The sequence below is a fragment of the Talpa occidentalis genome, unplaced genomic scaffold (genome assembly GCF_014898055.3).
Source record: "Talpa occidentalis isolate TD23 unplaced genomic scaffold, MPIMG_talOcc4v2.1 talOcc4.7, whole genome shotgun sequence".
Lineage (NCBI taxonomy): Eukaryota > Metazoa > Chordata > Mammalia > Eulipotyphla > Talpidae > Talpa > Talpa occidentalis.
The window spans coordinates 19572416-19595923 of record NW_023605083.1 but is presented as its reverse complement, the minus strand read 5'-3'; the positions used below and the strand labels follow the sequence as shown (position 1 = coordinate 19595923).

The 23508-nt window shown below is 34.8% G+C and overlaps 1 protein-coding gene across 1 annotated transcript in view; it reads right to left on the bottom strand.

Moving 5' to 3' along the window:
* The window catches only part of PTPRD (protein tyrosine phosphatase receptor type D), a 2089263-nt gene that overhangs the window by 803013 nt on the left and 1262742 nt on the right, over nt 1-23508 (bottom strand). The window lies entirely within an intron of this gene.

The following is a 23508-nucleotide window of genomic DNA, read 5'->3' as shown; positions in this document are numbered from 1 at the left end:
TATAGAGTTTCTAAAAATGAAACTGAAAAATTCTCTCTTCTGTCTTTCATGCACTTGTTTGATTTCGTGCACTTGCGTATTAGACTTGCTTCTAACAAAAAGTCCTGCAAAGTGACTGAATGTTGCTTATGAAATTATATTTTAAAGATTATGGATTGTGGCTTCCTTCTTGTTCATTCTCTCTCTCCCTCCCTCTCTCTCTCCTGTCTATTTCATATTAGGGAGTATAATTTGTGACATTCCTACAGGAGCAAAAGTAGGAATGTGCTTGACTGTGCATTCTCTTTCTAGTTGGGCCTTAAAATGACTCCTGGCTGACTGATACTTTGAAGTCTTGTGAGAGATCCTGAGCCAGAGGCACCCAGTACACCACATTAATGCATGACCCACCATGACTACGAGATACTTTTAAAAAATGCTATTTCAAGTTGCTATGTTTTGGGATAGTATGTCACATAGCAATAGATAAAATATTTTGTGTTTCATATCTAAGTATAATAAGGCAAACACATAGAACATTATGTCAGATTTGTCTTATGATAACCAAATCTGAGGCTGAAGCCAACATTTTAAAACAATATTGTATTCACTGCAGCATTGTAATATGGTTATACCTTATAAGTGTATATATGAAGTCAAAGTCATATAAGATCAAATCCATACTTTAGTTGTTAGAAACAAATACTTATGCCAAAAATATAGAAATGTAAACAAGGATTTCTATATGTAAGTAAGATATATTCAAACATATAACATTGGTCAGTCCTTAAGATACTAGGTATTTTGGACAAGAATTTTAGATCTCATTGATTTTTATGGATAACAGAAAACTGGATTTGTACATGAAGGAGACACATGCATTATATTAGACCATTTTCATATTGCCCCAATATAAGCTGACTTCTACTTTAGCCACTAACCCAATTCTTGTACTATCTCTAAAAAACTTATCAAAACATGATCAAAGGAGTACAGGACAGCTTGAGACCGGAACTTTCAGGCTATTTTGAATCATCTGAATCTAAAAATGAGAGCATGGCACCTACACTTTCCCCATAGCTGCTCAACATCAAGAATCCAGGACAGTGTCTATTCTGTAAATCAGAGAGCTCATGTTAAATATAATATACCAAGAAACAAAAAGTAAGAGAAAATTATAAAGTATTTAGGATAAAGCAAGAATGCAGCTCTCATATAAAAAAAAATCATATGCTGAAAATTCTTCCATAATACTTGGACAATACATAAAGTTTGGGCCCCCAAAGAGAGACTGCTTAGCTGTTAGGCTAATAAGAAATTTGAAAGACAGGATTTCAGTTATTAAAAGGTTTTTCAGAGGTGAATACAAAACATTTGTTTTCAAATGTTTGAAGTCTACCCTGTTTCAATTCCACCAGGAATTTCTGATGCATACTGCATCTGATGCATACTGTGGAAGCAACAATTCATAATTTCCCTTTATTCTTGTTTGTTCCTACAAAAGACTCAGTCTCAGGAGCCTTTGATTAAGATGATGAGACAAAGAATAAAACAAAAAGAATGTCTGTTGAATATCTACCTAAAACCAAAGCTCACCATCTAAATAAAGACACTTCAAAACCAATAACATAAATCATCCTTTTTTGTAAAACTGATAAAAAAATGAAGGCTAGATGTAGGTTTGGGGAAACTAATTTACACTGGAGGAGGGAAGAAGGGGAAGAAGAGCAACTACAGAAAACCAACTGTTAATAAATACTGGAGAGTGCAGAGAAGTCACAAGATAAGCTGCAGCATATGTTCCTCCAGCTAGAATATGGCAATCATTTCTCTGAGAAGAGAAGCTGATAAGGCCCCCTCCTCTACAACAGGCAATCATTTTGCATTTTATATTATTTGAAAAGAGCTTGATTATTTTCCTTTGAATGGAACTAGATTGATTCACATTTACCTGTCAACAGAATATTCTATTCCTCTGTCATGTTTATTTAAAGGCATATGACCTGACTATAAAATTCCAGAGACCGACCTTTTGTTAATAATAAATAATGAGTGAACAGCTCATTTTTAATGTTTTATCTTTTGGTGACAAATTTTGCTAAATTAAAACTCACAGCCTGATATATATGACTATTATTTGCATTAATGGATTGAGGTCATGACTATTGCTTTAGTGAAGGTCAGATACAATCTACAAAAATCACCCATTATATAGATGATTATGTTATTTGAAGTCTAGTTTAAAAGGGGAGCAATACAGCACCTAACCTTTTTTGGTCTTGTAAACTTGTATAAATATTTAGGTGTTTTATCTAGTAAGTATAGACAAGAGGAATGCATGAAGGCTATGGCTGTGAGCACCTCATCGACTGACTTAAATGGGCTTGATTTCACTTCCTGAATCAGGGTGCTGGATTCAGAGCTGTAGAGGGACAGTGGTTCTAAAAGTATTTGTAAAGTATTTCACAATATAATACATATATTGCATATTACTGAAGTGGAATATGGAACAAGAGTTTCATAGGGTCTCTAAACACTTGGATGGGTTCTGTAGTTCATCAAATAGCTATCTTTAGTAAATCAATGAAATTGTTTTGTCTCTACTACCAATTAAAAGGCTAAGTAATATTATCAAGGATAGGGCTTCCTTGCCCCTCCCTGGCCTGGTTCCACTGACCTGGGAGTCCCACTTTATTTCTGTTCCTTTTCTCCTCATTAATTTTTTTCTACAAAAAAATATCACAATTATACTAGATAATATACATGCAATGTGTATGCATGCAATGGGTGCATGTAGATACAGTCAGTAATTGTTATCACTAATATTTTAAGACTTTTATTTTCTTGGATACAGAGTGAATGTATACGAAACAACCATAACCCTGAACAATTATGAACTTTGATTCCATTTATCAGTTTACTTATCATCCATCTACTGATCATTCATTATTGATTAAGCACCATTTAGGCAAGACACTGACCTGGTTGACCTGGAAAAATCAGAAATGAAGATGTGATATATTTATGCTTTCATGTATCTGATAGTTTAATGGGGAAACTTATATTTTCATGTACTAATGTTGTATGTATGACCAATTTCCTTTATAAAGGAGTGATTAAGTATAGCGGCTCTATACTCATATAGGTCTAGGATGATGATTCCTACTATGTATAGGCTATAAATTAAGGATATAACTTTATTTTTCTAAACCTTATTTTCCTCATTGTAGCATGTTTACTAAAGAGTACTAAATTCATAGAGTTTTTTTTTAATTCATGCACATAAATCATAGAGCCTGGTATGTAATATCTGTTCAATAATATAAAAGAACTTTTTCCTTGTACTTTTCCTTATCCTTGTATAAATGTACCTACTATGAAAGGGAAAAGCAGCAGCTGACATGTGGGTCTTCTGGAGTCTTTCATGCCTTGGTATTGCTAAGGCCTGCTTCTCACAGATAAGTCTGAGAATTCTATCAACATAAACAATTTCACAGAATACCAATATCAGACAACATTACATTTCAACTGATGGACCTAAACATGATGGACCTAAAGAAAAACAAGACCAACCCATAATCATATCTGAAAATAGATTTAAAAAATGAATATTGTCAAAATCAAAAGTGACCAAACATTCCCCACCCAGAGTAATATGAGTGACTGAATTTTTACTTCTTTCTTAGCTACAGTTTTAACCACTCTTATTCTTTCCTCCTTCTGGGGAAGATGACCACATTTAGAGTTACCCCCACTTCCTGGCAGCATGTTATCCCAATGAGCAAAGGCCCATTCCCATACACTTGCCTCAAAAACATTTAACACAACTCCAAGTGTTATCTTAAATCTTAACACCCATTTGGTAAAATCCCCAAGTTTCCTGGCTGTAGTGTGTAATAAAGCCACTGAACCAACTTGGCAGCTACAGGTGTATTCCTAGAGTCCTTTGGATGGAGTACATCATTGCACAGAACCACACACCATGTCTTTTCTCCACAGGTCACTATTGTTCTTCTCGGCTGAACTAATATTTCATTCTACTTTGACATCCTTTTCCTGTTACCATTTTTTTTTCATGTTAGTTACTTCATGTTAGTTACTTCAACCCTATCCTAAATAATTCTTCAACCATATTCTAAGTACCCATTTAAAATTTTACTGGAAATTGGTTTTCATGTGGGGAGGTTTAAGCCCTTTGTAAAACAAATTTAAATTGCTTTGTTTTTTAATTGTTTAGTAATCATGGAATCACTTAGAAGTTAAAGATCTTTTAAGATAGACACAAGAGATATGGAACCATGCCATTTAATTTATTTTTTTTTTGCTCTGATAAATTTGTGTTGAAACTTTTAGTTACTTTCTTCTTCATAAATATTTTTTGTAGCTCAAGTTGGGATGCATAGGATTCTGTACATCACTAGGATAGAGTTGCTGAAGGAAATGTGCCCAAAAGCAAAACTATGGAGCTAGGTTTAATTTAGTCTTAAATACCCATGGGTCTTAAAATGAAAATGAGCTGGGCAGAAATCTTATGATACTCTTGGGTTGAGGGTGTTCAGAATCAGTGTTTTACCTTAATGAAAAGTATCTGATTTGCCCCTCTGGACAGATAACTAGATACAGTATTTCTTCAAATAACTGGAGGTTGATGGTTGAACTTCTTAATAGATTCCTGTCTGTATTCCATTATAGGAGGTCTGCCTTTGACTTCAAGGTCAGGCCTCTGCCTTCCATATTCATCGCACAGCTTGGGTATATTTCAGAAAACTTATCAGCCATGGCAGGAGGATATAACTTATGATTAACTATTTAAGTAGAACTAAAGGTATAACATCTAATGTTATCTAGATGGTGTAGATTGATAGTTGGTTCAAACCTGACGGGTTTCCCTGATAATGAGTGCAAAAGAAGACATACATCCAGGTAAGAAGAGAAAGAGCAGGGAATGATGGCAGTTTTACTTAGAGTACTTTGCTATATTTATAAACTAGATTGATTCCTCAAGGAAGGGCTCTGTGGACTCTGTGTGTGTGTGTGTGTGTGTGTGTGTGTGTGTACACTGAGAAAAGCGTTGATATAAAAAAATATCAGAATCCTGAAAGATGTTTATAAACTATTTCCCTTATTCAGGGACTAATATAAAATTTATCATTAAAAATACCTGTCAGCAACCTTAGGTAAAATCACTAATCCAATCGCCACACTAACTAGAATCTCAGAGACTATAAAATACATAAAGGCTTATGGAATTTTCCTGCAGTGTTTTACCACTATAAAACACGAATGAAATGAATGCAGCTAAAAAGGAAACTGTAAAAACTGACCAAGGTACTATAGAAAAGATCCAAATCAACTTAAATCTGGGGAAATTTTAGTCACAGTTCATTTTATTGGGCAGTTAAATATAAATTAGTTAAATCACATTTGGGAAAATACCTCAGAAATAAACTAAGACTAAATAATCACAGAATATTTAACCTAGATGAGTAAATATGTGTATGCATATTTACATGAGTATGCATGAGTATGCATATATGTATGAGTATGCATATATGTATGAGTATGCATATATGTATGCATGTATACATAGATGAAGACTTTTAAAAAAATATTTCCAATGAAAGAATTAACATGTCTTATGTCTGTAATGCATTTACAAGGTGAAAATAATGCTCCATTAATCGCAAAATAGTATACAGCAGATTTGGACTTTAGCAATGAACTTTATGTAGTTTATACTTATGTTGATTCTCAATGATAAATACTAATTTATCATTGAAATAGGTAGAATTTCATTCCTCCCTCTTCTCTCTCTCTTTTCCTCCCTTCTCCCTTTCTCATTCTGGTGATTAATCTGAATGGTCATCTTATGATAATTGCACTTGGCTTTCAAAAACTTGTGTTCTGATTCCCACTCTCTACATTGTTAGCAGTTGTTCTAGAAAGTCTGTGAATCTTAGTGTCTGATTATAAATGAGCGATATTTCTTTATTTACACAAGGTTGTTAGTGATAGTAAAAAAAATCTGACTTAATCAGATGAAAGGAACAGACTAGTAGGCAACGGCTGAGAGACAGTTTCACTTAGGCAGTTTGTGATGGAGGAAATTAGTTGCCCTTGTGTCTGTGTAACCATCTCGTGACTGTGAAAGAGTTAACATTCAATCAGGCCATCATGAGGATTACAGAAAGAAGGAATCACAGAGAATTTGAGTAGAAACCCTGATATCTTACAGTAGGAGCCTTTCTGATATCTGATTTTTTTTTTTTTGTTTCACCAGGAAATTTTCTTAAATCACTTAATCCAGTACACATATAATCCACATGTGTAGCATCTTTTTATTTGGATAAAGCAACTATGAATCTCCAGGCCAAAGGAAATTTATCTATTTATTTATTTATTAAATATTTGTTTATTTATTTATACAAGCACTGGGTACAGTCAGAAGCGCGGGAGGGTGAGAGAATTCACCAGAACCAGAGTGGGGAGCAGAGCAGGCAGAAGGACCGAAGTACACTGCTGAAGGGAGCAGCGGGCGGCAGGAGAGGTCTGTGCACCATGCGGGACCCTCCTCCAGTGGCCGGGGAGCAGCCAAGAATCGAACTGGCGCTGCAGAGGCTGCAGGCAGCTTCGCAACCCAGCGCTCAACCGCTGCGCTACCGGGGAGGCCCAACCAAAGGAAATTTATATTGAGTCCATTTATAGGCAAGGCACTAGTTGATATTTCACACATGAAATCTAACTTACATTATACCCTCCTCAATTAACAGATAAGGAAACTAAAGATGCAGAGAATGAAGCAATTTGTTAAGGTAACACAGGATTCCAACTAAGACTGTCTCCGACTTCAAGATTTTTTTTATTATACTGGCCAGCAAAGCAATTATAAATCTTTGTGGAAGATATTCCCAGTTGGGAAAGGTCTACTAAAAATAAATTCTTAAAAAAGGTATCAAGAAATACCCTGGATAATCATCAATGCTTTTGCAGTGAATGAAATAATGGTCGGATGGTGGTGGCAGCTCCTTTATCATTCTAACCCAAAACTGCAAAAGCCTTCAGAACAAAGAAATTATTAATGTCCACACAACCATCATTGATTACATTTCCCCATGTGGTTTTCTTCTCTATTGTAGAAATCCTTTCCTAATTCAAAAGAAGCTATTATTAAAAAGCTAATCTCTTCTCATATGAAGAAAAGCGCGTACTGCAAATATCTCAAATTGTGTGCTAACCATGATTTCACTGAAGAGTTAGAATAGCAGGAAAATCTTAAGGGAAAAGAATAGAAACCTCTGTGTAAATATAAGAAAAATTCTTATCCTGAAAAGTGACTTATTTAACTATAAACAGTGACATCTTCAGAAAAACATTCATCTCCTTTGTAAGCAGTGTATAAAATTGTCAGATTCTACAACACACATGTCAGGAGCCAGAAGAAAACTACAATAAATGGTGAAAACAGGGAGTAGTAAAAAGCAATGCCAAGCTGAGTGGAAGAAAATAAGAAATGGAAATAAATACATGCGTCTACATTTTAGTGTCAAAGTCCTTATTTTTATCATAGTATTAGTTTAGAAAAGCACGGAATATGTTTACACAACTTATATTTAGTAAACTCAATGTGGCACATTTTAAAATCAATAATTCTATTGATTACAAGTTTCTTTGACCAGACTTTTTAAGAAATATGTAAATATTAACTAGCATATTTTTTTTTCCCTAGAGGTGAGGTATAGGCCAGAGTCATGGTGGGGGTAGGGGGTGAGAAGATTCACCAGAGAGAACAGGGAACAGAATAGGTAGATGTACCCAAACACACTGCTGAGAACAGTGGGTGAGACAGGAGAGGTCTGCTGCACCCTGTGGGTTGCTTCTGGCTGGCTGGGGATTAAACTCTCGCCACAAAGGCCATGGACAGCCTCACAGTGCTGCGCTCAGCCCCCTGTGTCACCAGGGAGGCACTTAACTAGCTTATCTTTATGTAATAAGACAACAGACTGGAGAATCCATTGGTGAATATGGCACAATATTGGAGACTTTTGATTAAGAAACAAATAAAACATTGATTTGTTATTGCAGGATTATCATAGGCTTCAAACAATGAATTTCTCTAAGAGACTTAAAAAAAACTTTCTAATAAGAGTAACTAACATGTGTCTTATGTCTGTAATACATTTACCAGGTGAAAATAATGCTCTACTCGTTGCATAATTCTATACAACAGATTTGGACGTTTAGTAATGCACTTAAGGTAGTGTCTATACATCTCAATGATGGATAACTGAAACATATTTAACATTATAAAGCAATTATACTTCAATTATAAAACAAAATAATTCTGATTCATTTAATACAAATGAACTGATTGGGAAAAGGAACTAGTTTTGAGAGAATAATCATAGCATGCCCATTGGATCATGTTAATGACAGTCACCAAATTTTACTCGTCATTGGCTGAAGAAAACAAAGAACTGGGAGCTGTGGCACATATAAACAAAAAAGCATAGTGAGGTATGGGTTTACACTCAAGGACTTTTTTGACTATGTAACCCTAATAATTATAAAAAGTAAAGCATGAATGCACTTTGCGATGAATACAAATTTGTGGTGGAATGCAGCACAAAAGGTGCTCATTTTTAATTAGAAGATCAGAAAAGACTCCATGGAAGTAAGATGTTTAGATGGACCTTGAACAGGTGTTGCAAAGGATAAGCAGATGTGGGGGACATATTTTAGAGGAGACCAGGGTTAGGGCACCCTAGATAGTCTTTTAGCAGTAGTAGTAAGTTGGAATCTCTTTATGAAATTTGTACTCTAATATGACTGGCCACTCTACTGTTCTCTTACCTTTCCATAAATGAGTTAAAGGTCTCTAATTCAAGAGGATTAGACATACACTATACCTTTTACTAATCCCATGTATTTAATATTTTTCCATTTTCTTCCGGACTTTTTCCACAGTCAGCAGACACCATAAATTTGTATCTCATAGCTGTTTTTCTACTATTTAAGGCCTACCTGAAATTTTTTTCTTTCACAAAATGCTCCAGTAAGCTGTACCAAGTTATTAAATCTAGACTTTGAGGAAATGGCATTGTATCAGATAAAAGCTGATCAGTAGTCTCCTGACTCTTTCATGAAGATCTCCCTCTGTGGGAGGGCCCTGGTAGTACATCACTATTGTTACCATGATGAGACTCCAGTCACACAGTTGTGAATTAGCAGTAGGGATGATATTTGTGTTGAGAAAATATACTCCTATCAAATGATCTTCTGAGTTGCTGCATATATTATGACCTGAGGAAGATTTGCTTGGTTAGCACAGACACAGTTGCCCACATGGGTCCTTTATGACAACTCTACTCTTGACTTTGGAAGCTGGACTTTCTTACTATCTGATTCTTAGCCCTCTTCTTAAATGTTGATGATTTGTTAGGTTACTATCCTCAGTTATGTTCTCTTGAAATCTAGCTTTCTCTTGAAAGCTAGATATGCATTTTTAGTTGTCAACTTGCCATCTCAATCTATAAACAATAATCATACTAACAGCTATTATTTACTGAGCACATGCTGTACGCTGGGTATTGCTTGAGATTGTTTAAACTTCAAAACTGTTCTAAAAAATCAGATACATATTATTTTTTTCCCTGAAACTCAGAAATTTTAAGTCATATGCTCAAGATCATACAATCTGCATTTGATAAAAGGTGTATTTGATTCAATTTCAGAACAACTCATTGAACCTGTAAAATGTCCACTATATTTAACTTGCATCCCATTGGAACCTCAATGTATCTGTTTTACACATCATCATCTAATTTCTATCAAATTAGAAAACTTGAAATTATTTCTTCCTTTTCCACTATACGTCATTAATTTAGCTCTTAAATATCATTTTAATTATCCCAACAATCTCGCTGTTACATATAATTCAGTTTCTTAATATATCTTTAGGGGCTGGATCAAAAGTCTTCCAACATTTTTCCTGTCCCCAAGATTTTCTTCCCTTTAATCCATTTCCCCATTTCTGCCACATTCATTCTCTCAAAGATATAAATTATATTCCTGGTTAATTTTCTTATTTACTTTTATTTTAATTGTATGTAGAATAATGACTGTTTCAGAGACGAGCTCTCGGAAGATTAATTTGGCAGCAACTTATACGGAGGATTGGAAGAAGAAAATGAAGCCATAGAATCTGGCTTTCTCTGTTCACTATTGTTAATATTTACAATGTTGTTAGAAACAAGGATGATATGTTTCTGAATTGGGGATCAGATTAAATTGGGAAAACTAAGAATTTTGCCTTGAGTGATTCAGTGCCTTTCTGGGTCAACTCAGACTAATACTGCTTGCATTACTGCTAAAATTAATGCTATGTACTAGGGAACAGCTGTGATTTCACCATGTCATTTTAAGAATAGGGGCTTGTGATTTCTAATCCAGCCTGATACCCTCTTTGCCTCTGGGGAATTGAGATGATAAATCTATTTTATATGAATGTGCTTAGTAAATATGCACAGGTCCTGTTTCACAGTTAACATGCCTAAATCTTCCAGTGACTACATTTTTCACTGTAAACATGTCTCTCACTCTAGTTATTGCATTTCCCCCCTTCTGCTCTGGAGTTCTCTTAATTATCACAAAATCAAGTTTATAAACATCTTAATGATGTGAATATGCTATTAAGACTGAGTCAGCTAGTGTAATCCAAGTTTAGATAAAATCCACTTCAGATACTTTAATATGTTTCCCCACCTCTAGTCATTATTGTGATCTCAAGTTCCATAGGTAGCACTCACAAGTTTGATGCTTTCAACTACAAAGGAGGTAATCCCTACATATTTCTGGCTCAATTTTGGTAAAATTCACAGTTAACATTGTATATGTTTATGTGAGAAATTTAGAAGCAAACATTAAATCAGTCACATGGAAAATAAATTTAAATTGATGAATTGAATATAGTTGGAAGGAGTTTAAATGATCAACAAAGTTTTTGCTCTGTTATAGCTTAGTGAAAATGCATTTGGACATGAATTATGTGGAAACTGGCAATATAAAAACAACCAAAAGAAAACTGCAAGAACCATCTGCAAATGTAAAAAGTTAATTTTCAAAACAGTACACTTAATAAGAAATTTTAAGTTCATAAGATGACATTACTCTTGGAGAAGCATATTAGGATATACATGCTAAAGCATTTGTGGCATTTAAGAGAAGGTGAAGTGTGTGGCTACTAGAGAATGCAAATTAATTCAGAATAGCTTTGCAAATCTCTAGGGGTGGTAATTTAGTCTAATGGGAACTTAATAACTCATATTAAACACATTACTAATCTGATGCTTTGCTTACAGTAATTTAGAACCAGTGAAATTATAAATCACTTATTAAAGAAGAAAGAGTATTTTTCTGAATTGAATTTGAATCTTCTTTTGAATAAGAAACAGCAGGTAGGAAGAATTCTTGTTGTTTCTAAATGAATTACAATCAAGTTTTGTATTCATGTTAGAACATTAAGTAAACATATTTAATTCAGATAGCTCAAACTAATGTCTTTCATATAATCACATAATATTGTAAATATGAACCAGGCAGTCTGTCAGTTCACACTTAGCTACATATATATTTACTTTATTTCATATTCTTGATGGGCAGGGATCATGGTTATTTCATTATAAATACTTGGTAATTTGTTACTCAGGATTCATGCTCAATTGCTTTAAAATAATAACAATCAAAAAAATTATAATAGCAATGTCAACTTTGTCTAGTTCACTGCTGTGTCTGAAATCTAGAACCATGCCTGGCACAAAATAGACGCTATTTTTTTTATCAATGAATGAATAAATAAAAGAATGTATGAATATAAAGTTATATTTCATTGAATTATAATTTCATCAGACATATACCTGTAAACCAGCATATTGATAAAAATTGACAAAGTTCATGAATAAGATATAAAAATGCATACTTGGTATTAAGAAAACCTTAGTCCATGTTACCTAGGAAAATACATAGAACAGAAAAATCTCTGATGCTTTAAATTGTTGTCTATAAAACAATGATTTATCCAAAATCTAAGTTTTAGAACAAATAGTATGTCCACTTTAAAGCAAGACAAATACATGAAAGTGAAGCACGAGGCTAGAGGACACTCATGCAGAATTGATCATTCTCCTCTTGACAGCACATCCTAAGATTTAAAAAAAGTGTGTTCATTATATATATATATATATACACACACTATATATATAATATATACAATATAATATATAATACATACATATACATACATATATACATACATGCATAATATACATACATATATACATATTATGTGCATATATATATCCACATGCATAGGAAAAATGTAATAAGAGTCAAGGTTTTCTTCACCCTTTTTATAGCCAAGTTTTTGTTTTGAATAGGTGTAATAAGAGTCAAGGTTTTCTTCACCCTTTTTATAGCCAAGTTTCTGTTTTTGAATAGGTGTAATATTGCTGGTATGTTTGGTTTCTAAAGCCCAATCACTTTCCTGGAATATCTTAAGCTTCCTTCATTTGTTTCTAACCTATTTTTTATAATAACAATGAAAGCAAATTGTCTGGGAGAATAATAGACAAACATAAACAAAATGACAACCATAAAAGGACTCTCCTTCCCAAATCAACAGTGTTGCCTGCCTCCTACTAGCTAAGGAGAAGTACAGAGCATTGGGATATTTGTTGATGGACATCAGGCCTGCTCCAGCTGTCAAAACCACAGCTGTTGGGTTTCCTTCTGAGTGATCAGAGCTACGGATGCCCTCCAGCTAGTATGTTCCTGATAAGGTCCAATGGAGAACTGCAAAAGAGCTGAACACTTGGCTTCTAATAGTAAATGCAAAAACAATTTTCACAACAAATTGCATTTTCAGCACTGCCTGATGCCACACGATTAAACGGGCTGAATTTGTTCTAGTCCACTAACTCAGAAGACATCATGATGGAACAGTTTCTCTTGGTGACTGTTAAATGTTAAAGCAGTAAAGGGAGAAGGATTTTTTTTTTTAAGTTCAACTACAAAGCAGAAGATTGGGGGAAAGAGAGCTGATCAAGCTTATTAGATCTCTTCAATTAGGACAAAGTGAATAAGGTTATTTAATATCTTCACTAGGGTGAAATCTGTCAGTGAGAACTCTCCATGACTTTTTTTGTGTACATTTTTAAATGTCGAACTTGGAAAGCAGGAGATGGAAAATCCAATATTTATATCTAGTACTTCTATTTTTTTCAAAGCCATGTGTAAAGATGAACTGTAAACAAAAAAATATTGATAGATTCATTCACATAATGCTTACTGTGTTGTGGCACTATAGACACATGCCAACTCATTAATTCACTTAGAAAGTCTCTGTGTTATGTACTAATTCTATTACTCTTTACAGGCAAAAAAAGCTACTTGAAAATTGTTTTGCTACTTATTTAAATAAGCAACAAACATCCATGCATCTGAGAGTTGTAATCTGATCCTGTATATGTGAATCACATGCAGTACTGTAAATGAATGTTATTCAATAAAAAAGTAAAATAAAGAATGGTTACAATAAAAAATTGAAACAAAGAAAAAGTATTAGTATCTGGCCCATTTTCTTGGGCACAATACTAGAGTACAAAATCAGTCTGATGGCTCATTTGTGTATGAAATAATGATAAATGCAAACCAAAACCTGGTGAGTTGTTCCATTTATTTTTCAGAAGGGAGTGCCATTAAAAACATCCAATTGAGGAATATTTTCCCAGCTTTCATGCATCTCTATCTGATTTATTACTTGTGGCAGTCATACCTGATAGCAAGTCAACACTGGTGTGCAATGGAGTGGTGATGCACTAACACTCATCCAGTGGGATGGTTATGGAATTACAGGAGAATAGGATTTGTCATTCTTCCACTTACTAAAAATATCTTTCCTGAGTTCTAAAGAAAATAAAAATACCCTGACTACCACAGAGTTGCCATGAGAATCCAATGCACACTGGCATTACGTTGTGGTAAATTACACCTGAAGGGTGTGATCCTATACCTCTAAATCATATGCAATGCTGTAAACCAGTGCTGCCTCAATTAAAAAAAAGAAACCTTTTTTTCATGTAGCTACCCAGTTTTCCCAGCACCATTTATTGAACAAACTTTCTTTGCTCCAGTGCATATTCTTTGCTCCTTTGTCAAAGATTAGTTGACCATAAATCTGTGGGTTTATTTCTGGATTTTCTATTCGATTCCATTGGTCTGTGTGTCTGTTCTTGTTCCAATACCATGCAGTTTTGATGATTATGTCTTTGTAGTATAGTTTGAAGTCTGGGAGTATGATGCCTCCATTCCCTTCTTTTTTTTTTTCCAGGAGAGTTTTGGCTATTTGGGGTTTTTGGTGATACCATATGAATTTCATCAATAATTGTTCTATTTCTTTGAAGAATACATTGAAATTTTTATTGGAATAGCATTGAATCTGTATATTGATTTTGGTAGGATGGCCATTTTAATAATTTATTTTTCCAATCCATTTATTTTTCCAATCCATGAGCAGGGGATGTCTTTCCATTTCTTTGTGTCTTCTTCTATTTCTTTTAACAGTGTTTTATAGTTTTCTTTGTATAGGTCCTTTACCTCTTCTGTTAGATTTATTCCCAAGTATTTGATTTTTTTTTGTTTTGATAATAAAAGGGATTTTTTTTTATTTCTTCAGATTTATTGTTTGTGTATAGGAAGGCTACTGACTTTTCCTTGTTGATATCATATCTTGCCACTTTACCGTATTGATTGATTAGTTGAATTAGTTTTTCTGTGGAGTTTTTGGGGTTCTCCATGTATATTATCATATCATCTGCAAATAGTGATAGTTTGACTTCTTCTTTTCCTATTTGGATTACTTGTATGTCTTTTTCTTGTCTTATTACTGTGGCTAGGACTTCTAGTATTATATTGAAAAGCAGTGGTGAAAGTGGACATCCTTGTCTTGTTCCAGATCTTAATGGAAATGCTTTCAGCTTTTCACCACTGAGAATGATACTGGCTGTTGGCTTGTCATATATGGCCTTTATGATGTTGAGGTATGTTCCTTGTATCCCAAGAATTTCAAGAGTTTTTATCATGAATGGGTGTTGCACTTTGTTGAAAGCTTTCTCAGCATCTATTGATATCATATGGCTTTTATATTTCTTTTTGTTGATGTGTTGGATAACGTTGATTGATTTCCAGATGTTGAACCATCCTTGTGTCCCTGGAATGAATCCTACTTGATCGTGGTGAATTATCTTATGGATACATTGTTGGATTCTGATAGCTAAAATTTTATTGAGGATTTTTGACTACTACCTAACACCATGCACAAAAACCAACTCAAAATGAATTAAAGAACTAGACATAAGACCTGAAACCATAAAATACATAGAAGGAAATACAGGTGAAACACTACATGATATGCACATCAAAGACATCTTTACAGACGCTCTGCTATGTTAAGGGCAAGCAGTTCTCCAAAACTTTATGTGACATCTTTTCCTCTGTCGTGACTGATATCTGCATCCTATATTGTATACATGGTGAAGTGGTACATGATGAAGTGGTTAATAACACTCCTTCTGTACTCTGGTATCAGCCTGCAGGAATTAGAATCCATTTCCTGATTACCTGTGTTACCTTGGGGTAGTTAAATAACTTTTTAAGGCTCAAGGTATTCATCTTTTCAGTGGTGATTATAACAGGTCCTGCTGTACAAATTATGTATGTTTACATATGTAAACAATTTTTTAAAAAAACAATGGACCCTGAACAACACACATATGCCCTGTGTGGTTCCACTTATTCATGTGTTTATTTCAATAAATGCAGATGACTCTGTCTCCTAGGGTTCTGCATTCACACATTCAATTGTATGTATGAATACAGAATCTAAGGTTACAGTGGGGTCCAAGTCTAAAATATTTATTAGGATTTTGGTATCACTGGGGTGGGGGTATCAGTGCCCAAATTTGCAAATGTAATTTGTAAACTTTAAAGCCCCTCATATGTATCAGCCATTGGTATTAATCCTGAGGACCCATCTGCATCTTTGAAGAACCTGGTCTAAGGAGTTTTTAACTCTAACTGCATATTAGAATCACTTGAGGAACAGTTTAAAAAATGGTAATGCTTATGCCCAAACCTCTAATTCAATTGTTCAAATGTTCATTTGGGGTGAATATCACTGGACTTCTGAAAGAAAGCTGAGGTTAGTGGGAGACCTGGGGTTCCCTTTCAATAAACATGTATAGCATACCTCCATCAGCTATACCAGCCCTCAGTTTATGTATCAGATAAACAGAAATAATATCTGCACCAATTAGGTATCCGCAGGGGCATGTGTGTTGGAATACAGGGAGGCAGTGATCTGAAACCGATCCCTCCAGATACCAAGGAACAACTCTATTTAAGTTTTGGGGGACTCAAAATTTACATGCAGATTTTTGATGGAGAGAGGGTCATGCCCCTAAACACTCATGTTGTTCAGCTGTCAACTGTACTTGGAAAATGGAAATACACAATAAATATTATTATGTTAAAGATGGCAATACTAAGGACTATATCTTTCAACTCCAAACCATTTACCATTCTCAAACTCAGTTTTCTCCTAAGTGATAAGGGAATAATAATACCTAATTCACCCTGTTACTAGGACAAAATGGGATCAAATATGTAATCTTCAGTTTAGATTTGAAATTTCAAATGCCAACTGCCTACTGGTTCCTTCTTGCGTCATCTCTGTCTCTCTCCAGCATTGAAGAAAGGCTAATCATGATTGTCCATACTGTCATCATCTTCCAGGCTTAGAGATGCTTGGATATATGAGTAAAAGGTAACAGAAGCTGAGAATAATGAAACAGAATTGAAAGAAGTTCAAATGCAAACATGGAGGTGCTGGGAGTTCTAATAAAACTTTAGCTTGACCAATGCCTTAAATCTTGAAGAAGTTTGGATTCCAGTTCTGTTTTTGTGACTTACAGTTATTTTTCTTTGTATTTGTCTTTCAGGTGACCCTCTCTTCTTAAAATAATATGAAGAAGAATATAGGTGTTTATATAATCAAAGATCTCTTTGTATAATCTGTACTGTGTTAACATAACAATAAATAGTATATGATGAAACAATTACATTTAAATAATTAAGTGAATCTTGGTTGCCAATACTTATTCTTCTTCTGAATTATTTCTTTTGTTTTCTATTATTTCCTAACTGAGTTCCCTGGGACATTAGTTCTAAGGGGTTTTAAAAAGTGAAATAAAGAGGGCCTCCCTGGTGGCCCAGGCAGTTGAGCACCTCACTGTGAAGCTATCCGCAGCCTCTGCAGCATGGGTTTGATCCCAGCTGGCCGGCTAGAATACCACATGGTGCAGCATACCTCTCCTGTCTCGCCTGCTGCTCCCCTCAGCAGTGTATTTCATCAGTCTGCCTGTTCTGTTCCCCGCTCTGTCTCTGGTGAATCCTCTCAACCTCCCACACATCTGGCCTGTACTCCGGTTCTTGTATAAAAATAAATAAATCTTTTTTGGGGAAAAAAAAGTGAAATAAAGAGAAAGTACTTTTATGAACAAATGTGTTTTGGAAATGTTAGGGTTAACAGAGATGATTTAATCTTTCATTTTTTTCAGTTAATTAACAAGCAAATAAGAACTGAGAATTCCCTAGACTTAAGAAATTCTGTTGGAAAACTGCAGTCTTAGTAGTTGAGAGTCTGCTGTTTTCCACGCCAGCCCTGCCTTTTTCTTACCCATAACTCAGGGTAGGCAAGATGTGTCTTATTTGCAAAATGGGGATGGTATCACTTCACAAGTTTTTTGTAGATAATTAAAAGGGTCAATATTTGTAGAGTTGCTTAGGAGAGGACCTTGTACTTACCATTTTTTTTGTATATATATATTTTTGTATATATATTTTTACTTCATTTTTCATTTTTACACAATGTATGCAATTTCATCTTGGTTATAGTCCCCATACAATTCCCACCTCCTTTATTTTGATTGTAATCCCTCCTATCCCCACCACCCCCCAGTGTGTCTCTGGTTTATAGTTGCCTGTTGATTTTGATTTTTTACTCCATTATAATTAGTCTTTTTCCTGGTCCCTTATTTAGGTTTTTTAAATTCCTGCTCTTAGTGAGACATCCGGTCTTTTTTTCTTCTTTCTGGCTTATTTTGCTGAGCATGATCCCTTCCAGGTCCATCCATGTTGCTGCACATTACATGAGTTTATCTTTTTTGATTGCTGAGTAATATTCCATTGTGTCTATATACCACATCTTCTTGATCCTGTCATCTATTTTTGGGCATATGCATAGTTTCCATAGTTTCCATAGCTTATCTATTGTAAATGATGCTGCTGTAAACATAGGGGTGCAGCTGCCCTTTTGAATTCATGTTTCTATGTCCTTTGGCCTAACAAATGTTTTACACATAAAATAGGACTCAGTATTTGCCAAACTTTGTTTATCTTTCAAACCTCTGTTTAAGGCATATACCTTTGGACCTGAGGTCTTTAAATAAACTGTGGATGATGCTCAAATTTATTATGTTCTCTGCAGTAACATACATAACCTCTTTATACTGCACCTGAATTTAGGCATGGAATACAGCAAGAATTAAGTGTTTGTGGCATTCTACTGAGTAAGAAAATAAAGTTTATCTTTGGGGACTATTTCATTTGATAGTACTATTGGCTATTCTCAAAATTTCAAATTTTTGTCATCTTTTAGTTTCAATTTATTCACCTATTTTTTTTCTAATTGCTCCTATATGACTCCTAAATCCAGGTGTTGGGCCTTAAATATTTCTTGATGCTCAGTTAAACTACTCTCTCCCTGTCATACTTCATTTTAAAAAAAGGTGTTTGGGGCCTCCCTGGTGGCACAAGGGGTTAAGCACCGCACTATGAAGCAATCCTCAGCATCTACAGCGCAAGTTCTATCTCTGGCCGGCCAGGGAGAAACCCACAAGGCATAGCAGGCCTCTCCTGTCTTGCCCGCTGCTCCCCTCAGCAGTGTCTTTCAGTCATTCCTTCTGTTCCCCACTCTGTCTGTGGTGGATCCTCTCACCCCCCACATCTCTGGCCTGTACCCCAGCTCTCGTATGCATAAATAAATAAATCCTAAAAAAAATTAAAAAAAGGTGTTTGAATGGTAAGACAATAATAGTGGCCATTGGCTTAAAAATCTCAACACTGCATTTAATCCTCCCTCTCACATTCAGGAACAAAGTATATATCAGTCTCATTCTGACAAGAGATATCAAATGAAGCGTCTTTAAAACATGAACACGCCTAATAATCTTCAGTACAAAAAGGACATGGGTGTTTTTCTTCCTCTATGGAAGGCTATTAAATCAGACAAACTCAAGCTTAGCACTCTGGTAACATGCATAATAGGACAGGCAAGGCTGGTAAGCATCATAAATAAATGCAGAACTTTTGTCTGCACTGGTGTTATCAACATTAGTCTTCTGGTCTGCAAATATAAGCAGAGCTTTCCCCACTGCCAGGAATGCTAGCTAATCACAGGTGAAGTGGTAGAAACACCTACAGAATATTCCAGACCACATTCTCCAGAGGTGACAGTGCACCCTCCCTGTGGAGCGACTTGGCATTGCCTGAATACAAGAAGCCTAGTAGCCCCTTTAGCTATGTTTCATTTACATAGCCCAGATGTTAAGTAGCAAAATAAAAAACACAAATACTGTCAAGTGAAAATATGACCAGGCAGGTTACTTTTATACAGTTTTCCACTAAATTGGATTTCTTTCTTTTCATATCTTGTATGACAAAATATGATACATGCATATTATGACATAGGTTAGTGTGAATACCCTCTTCAGATACCAATTTAAAGATATTTATAAGTGTTAATATTGGAAAAATAAAAGTGCTAAATGTTACTGATATAAAGCATTGAAAAACTTGTGTATGTTTTAGAATACTCTCCACAATGATTTTAGAAAAGTAAGTCTCTAGATTAACAGTACATAGCTAATTTTGTTTTCAGAGGTTACTCTGGTTTAAAAAGAAGTAAAAAGCATTTTATACACATACACACACACACATACACATATAAAAGGATTATATATATATATATATATTTCTGGAGCTATTTCCTTCAGAATATCAAATTTCACAGATGATTTATTCTATAATGATAATGCATCTTCCCATGTTTATTAAATTAAAGAACTCAATCAGTATGAAAATAATACCCAAAACATGTCCTTAAACATTTGGCCAATAGCTAATAATTCCATAAAACTATAAAAGCGGTTGTTCAGTTTATATTCAGGGGATGTCATAGGGATAAATTTAAAAATCTTTCTCAAGGTTTTTTATTCTGCTATATAATAATCCTGTTTATATTGAACCAGGCAAAAGCTATGCACTACTGAGCAAAGGAAAACCATTTATATGTATTAAGAATAATACCTATATCAATAGGAAACTTGATTTCTTGATAGGAGAGTTGGATCCTGAGCACAGGTAACCTTTGGAGAAATTTTTTTTTTGTGGAGTGAACGTAAAAGATGGATCAGAATTTTAACCTCTACCCCAAGGGATTGACCAGTTTTGCACATGGCAGAGAGTCAAAACTGGCAGCTGCATGTTCCAGTTCTGCAATTCTCTGCAGGAAAAAAGCATCTGCCCCATTTTCAGTGAAAGACATTGAGACTGTGGGTAAGGGAAGCATTTTGTTCTTTATTAGCTCACCAGAATATGCATTCTGAATTTTTTCATTCACTTGATGTGAATTTTCCAAAGTGATATACAAATTTGTATTTAAATAAAGAAAATTTTATTTGTAATACTTTTGAAAAAGCTTGGATTTTGAGGTGGGAGAAAAATGGGAGCTACTCTTTAGTTAATCCAATATTTTGATAAAGATAGAGCAATGGACCAGTACCTAAGCTCATGTCTGCAACGTTTTTTCCAATGCTTAAAAAATTTTCAAGTGTAAAGAATTCCTTTGCTTTTGTTAAGAACACTATCCATGAGGCTCATATTCTAAAATGATATATATTTTTTGAGTTCAGTGCTGGAGAAAAAAGCTGTTCAGAAATCTTGCCAAGTGGAAGCCAACACAGCAACTAAATTAGCCCTAGTGGTTAGCATATTTGGTCTCAATAACCCTGTCTTAATTTTCCTGCTTTGTGCATTGTGCATATGTTCCTTGTAAAGCTGTTTCTAAAACTTTCTAGAAATAGATGGTATTTTAAAAAGTAAAGTACTCCATGATAGAATATAATAGTATGTCTTTTTATAATGCAAAAGAAGTGTTTCAAATTAGCACTGATGTACATTCACTTACAGGTTTGGTTAAATTCTGATAGTGATGTATTTAACTTACTGTTCCTAGATCAGGGTCAAGTACATTTGACAAACACTGCTAACTAGATAGAGTCTTAACTGTATTCACCCTGGTAACTTAAATTTCTATTTCACAAAATAAGTTTGTTCCCATGGACATTTTGTACCTTCATAATTCATAAGCCATTCTTTATAGCCATGTTATTTAACAGATCCCTCTGAGGAGGTAACACAATTCATTTCCTTGGCACTGGCAGATTTATGACTTGGTCTAAGAGTAGGAAAGTAGGGGAGCAACTGATTGGCAGCAGCCAGGATGGCTGCCTCTATATTTCAAGAGGTGAAAGGGCCCTGATAACCACCTCTAGCTATATTCCTTTACCCTGGTCAAAATCTAGGGTAGGAGGACATGGCACAAGCAGTTTGCCTCAAATCAACCAAGTTGAATTCTTCAACTAAGAAACTTGAAATTCCCATTCAAGGGCTTTTAGGAAGCAGTCTCAAATATTTACTTTAATAACATGAATGATGGAGTCACTAAAATAAATAATTGCATTCTTTCGTAAGGTGAGACAAGCATCTTGCTTCATCTTCAACACAATTGGTGCTGATTTATGATATAATCAGGACAGAATTTGGAGCTATAGTTGAAAATTGGCTTCTTCTCTGGTTACACCAGCATCCTAATCTGGTTAACCTGACTTCTTCAGGTGATATGTGAAGAAAACCAAAGGGGACAAAGCAAAAACAATAGTATGAGGCTGCTCAGGCTGCCATATAGTAAAGTACCATCAACTGAGTGGCTTAAACAACAAATATTTATTTCTCACAGTTCTGGAGAATGGGAATACCAAGAATGAGGTGTCACACTACTTGGTTCAGAGCTCTGCCTGGTTTGCAGAGAGCTTCCTGCTTCATGTGTGGCTGGTTTTGCTTCTCAAAAGGACACTGATCCTATGGATTAGGGCTCCGCCCTTATGACTCCATCAACTTAATTTTCTCCTTAAAGCTCTATCTCCAAATAGTCACATTGGAAGCTGGGATATCAGCATGCAAATTTAGAGGTACAGAATTTGGATCATAGAAACAATCAAAATCCTTAAGAAATCTCTCATTTGCTTCTTTAGAAAGCAAACCATTGAGTTCTATGAGATTCTAGCATAGTGTTACTCAGAGATTCTCCTTGAACCAGAAATATTGCTGTCCTCTGTGTTAAGAGACACAGCCCCTCCAGTCACCCCCACCCCCTTGAACTTTGATTCAGAATCTGAATTATAACAAGATCCCCAGGTGATTTGATTGCATATTAAAGTTTGAAAAACATTGTTACAGAATTCACTATAAACACACGAGCTACTTTTTTTTTCCTTAAAAAAAAAAAATGGTTTACAACACTTACATGATTGAGAGGTATAGAGTCACCCCCTTCAGGTGGTGTTACCATACTACAACCACCACCAATGTACCCCTATTCTTCCATCATTGTCCACTGTGCTCTGAGTCAAGTTTGTTCATTGTGTTGGGACATCTCCCATAACTGGAACTGACTAAATTATCTATTGTAACAATATTAATATTCTTGGGAAAAACTTGGGCAGAAAATTCATTAACATTCTTTTTGCTGTTGCAGGTAGAAGTAATCTACTGATTGAATTTCTTACCTTAACATTTTGTGAATATAGCCTATCATGTACCATTAGATTCCTTGCTTAGAAATTCAGGGGGAAAGCCTCTTATGTTTGGACATAAACTAAAACTTTGGTTAATTGGAGCATTAGCTTAAAAACATGCTGTTCATCTCTCACAAGTGCTCTGTGGTTAAAAATGGCATTATTTTTGAAATAAATAATACTTTAAAGTAGGCATATATTTTCTACAACACAGGGAGTATGACATTACTTATAATGGAATTTTCAATTATGTAGCATTTCAAAGCAACTTTTAAAAATTTATTCCATAATGTCAAAAATGTAGAATTATGCCCATAAAGCTTAATATTTTGGCACAGTGCTAGAAAGTGTTTAATAAATCAAAAAGCCTTCTTATTACTGACATTTATAGGTCCCTACCATATATTTCCTTAATATTCTGCCTAAACACTAAAATGGATGAAATATGCAAGGATATACAATTCTCTTTGCCAAAGAGAAATAAAAGATATACCCTACGATC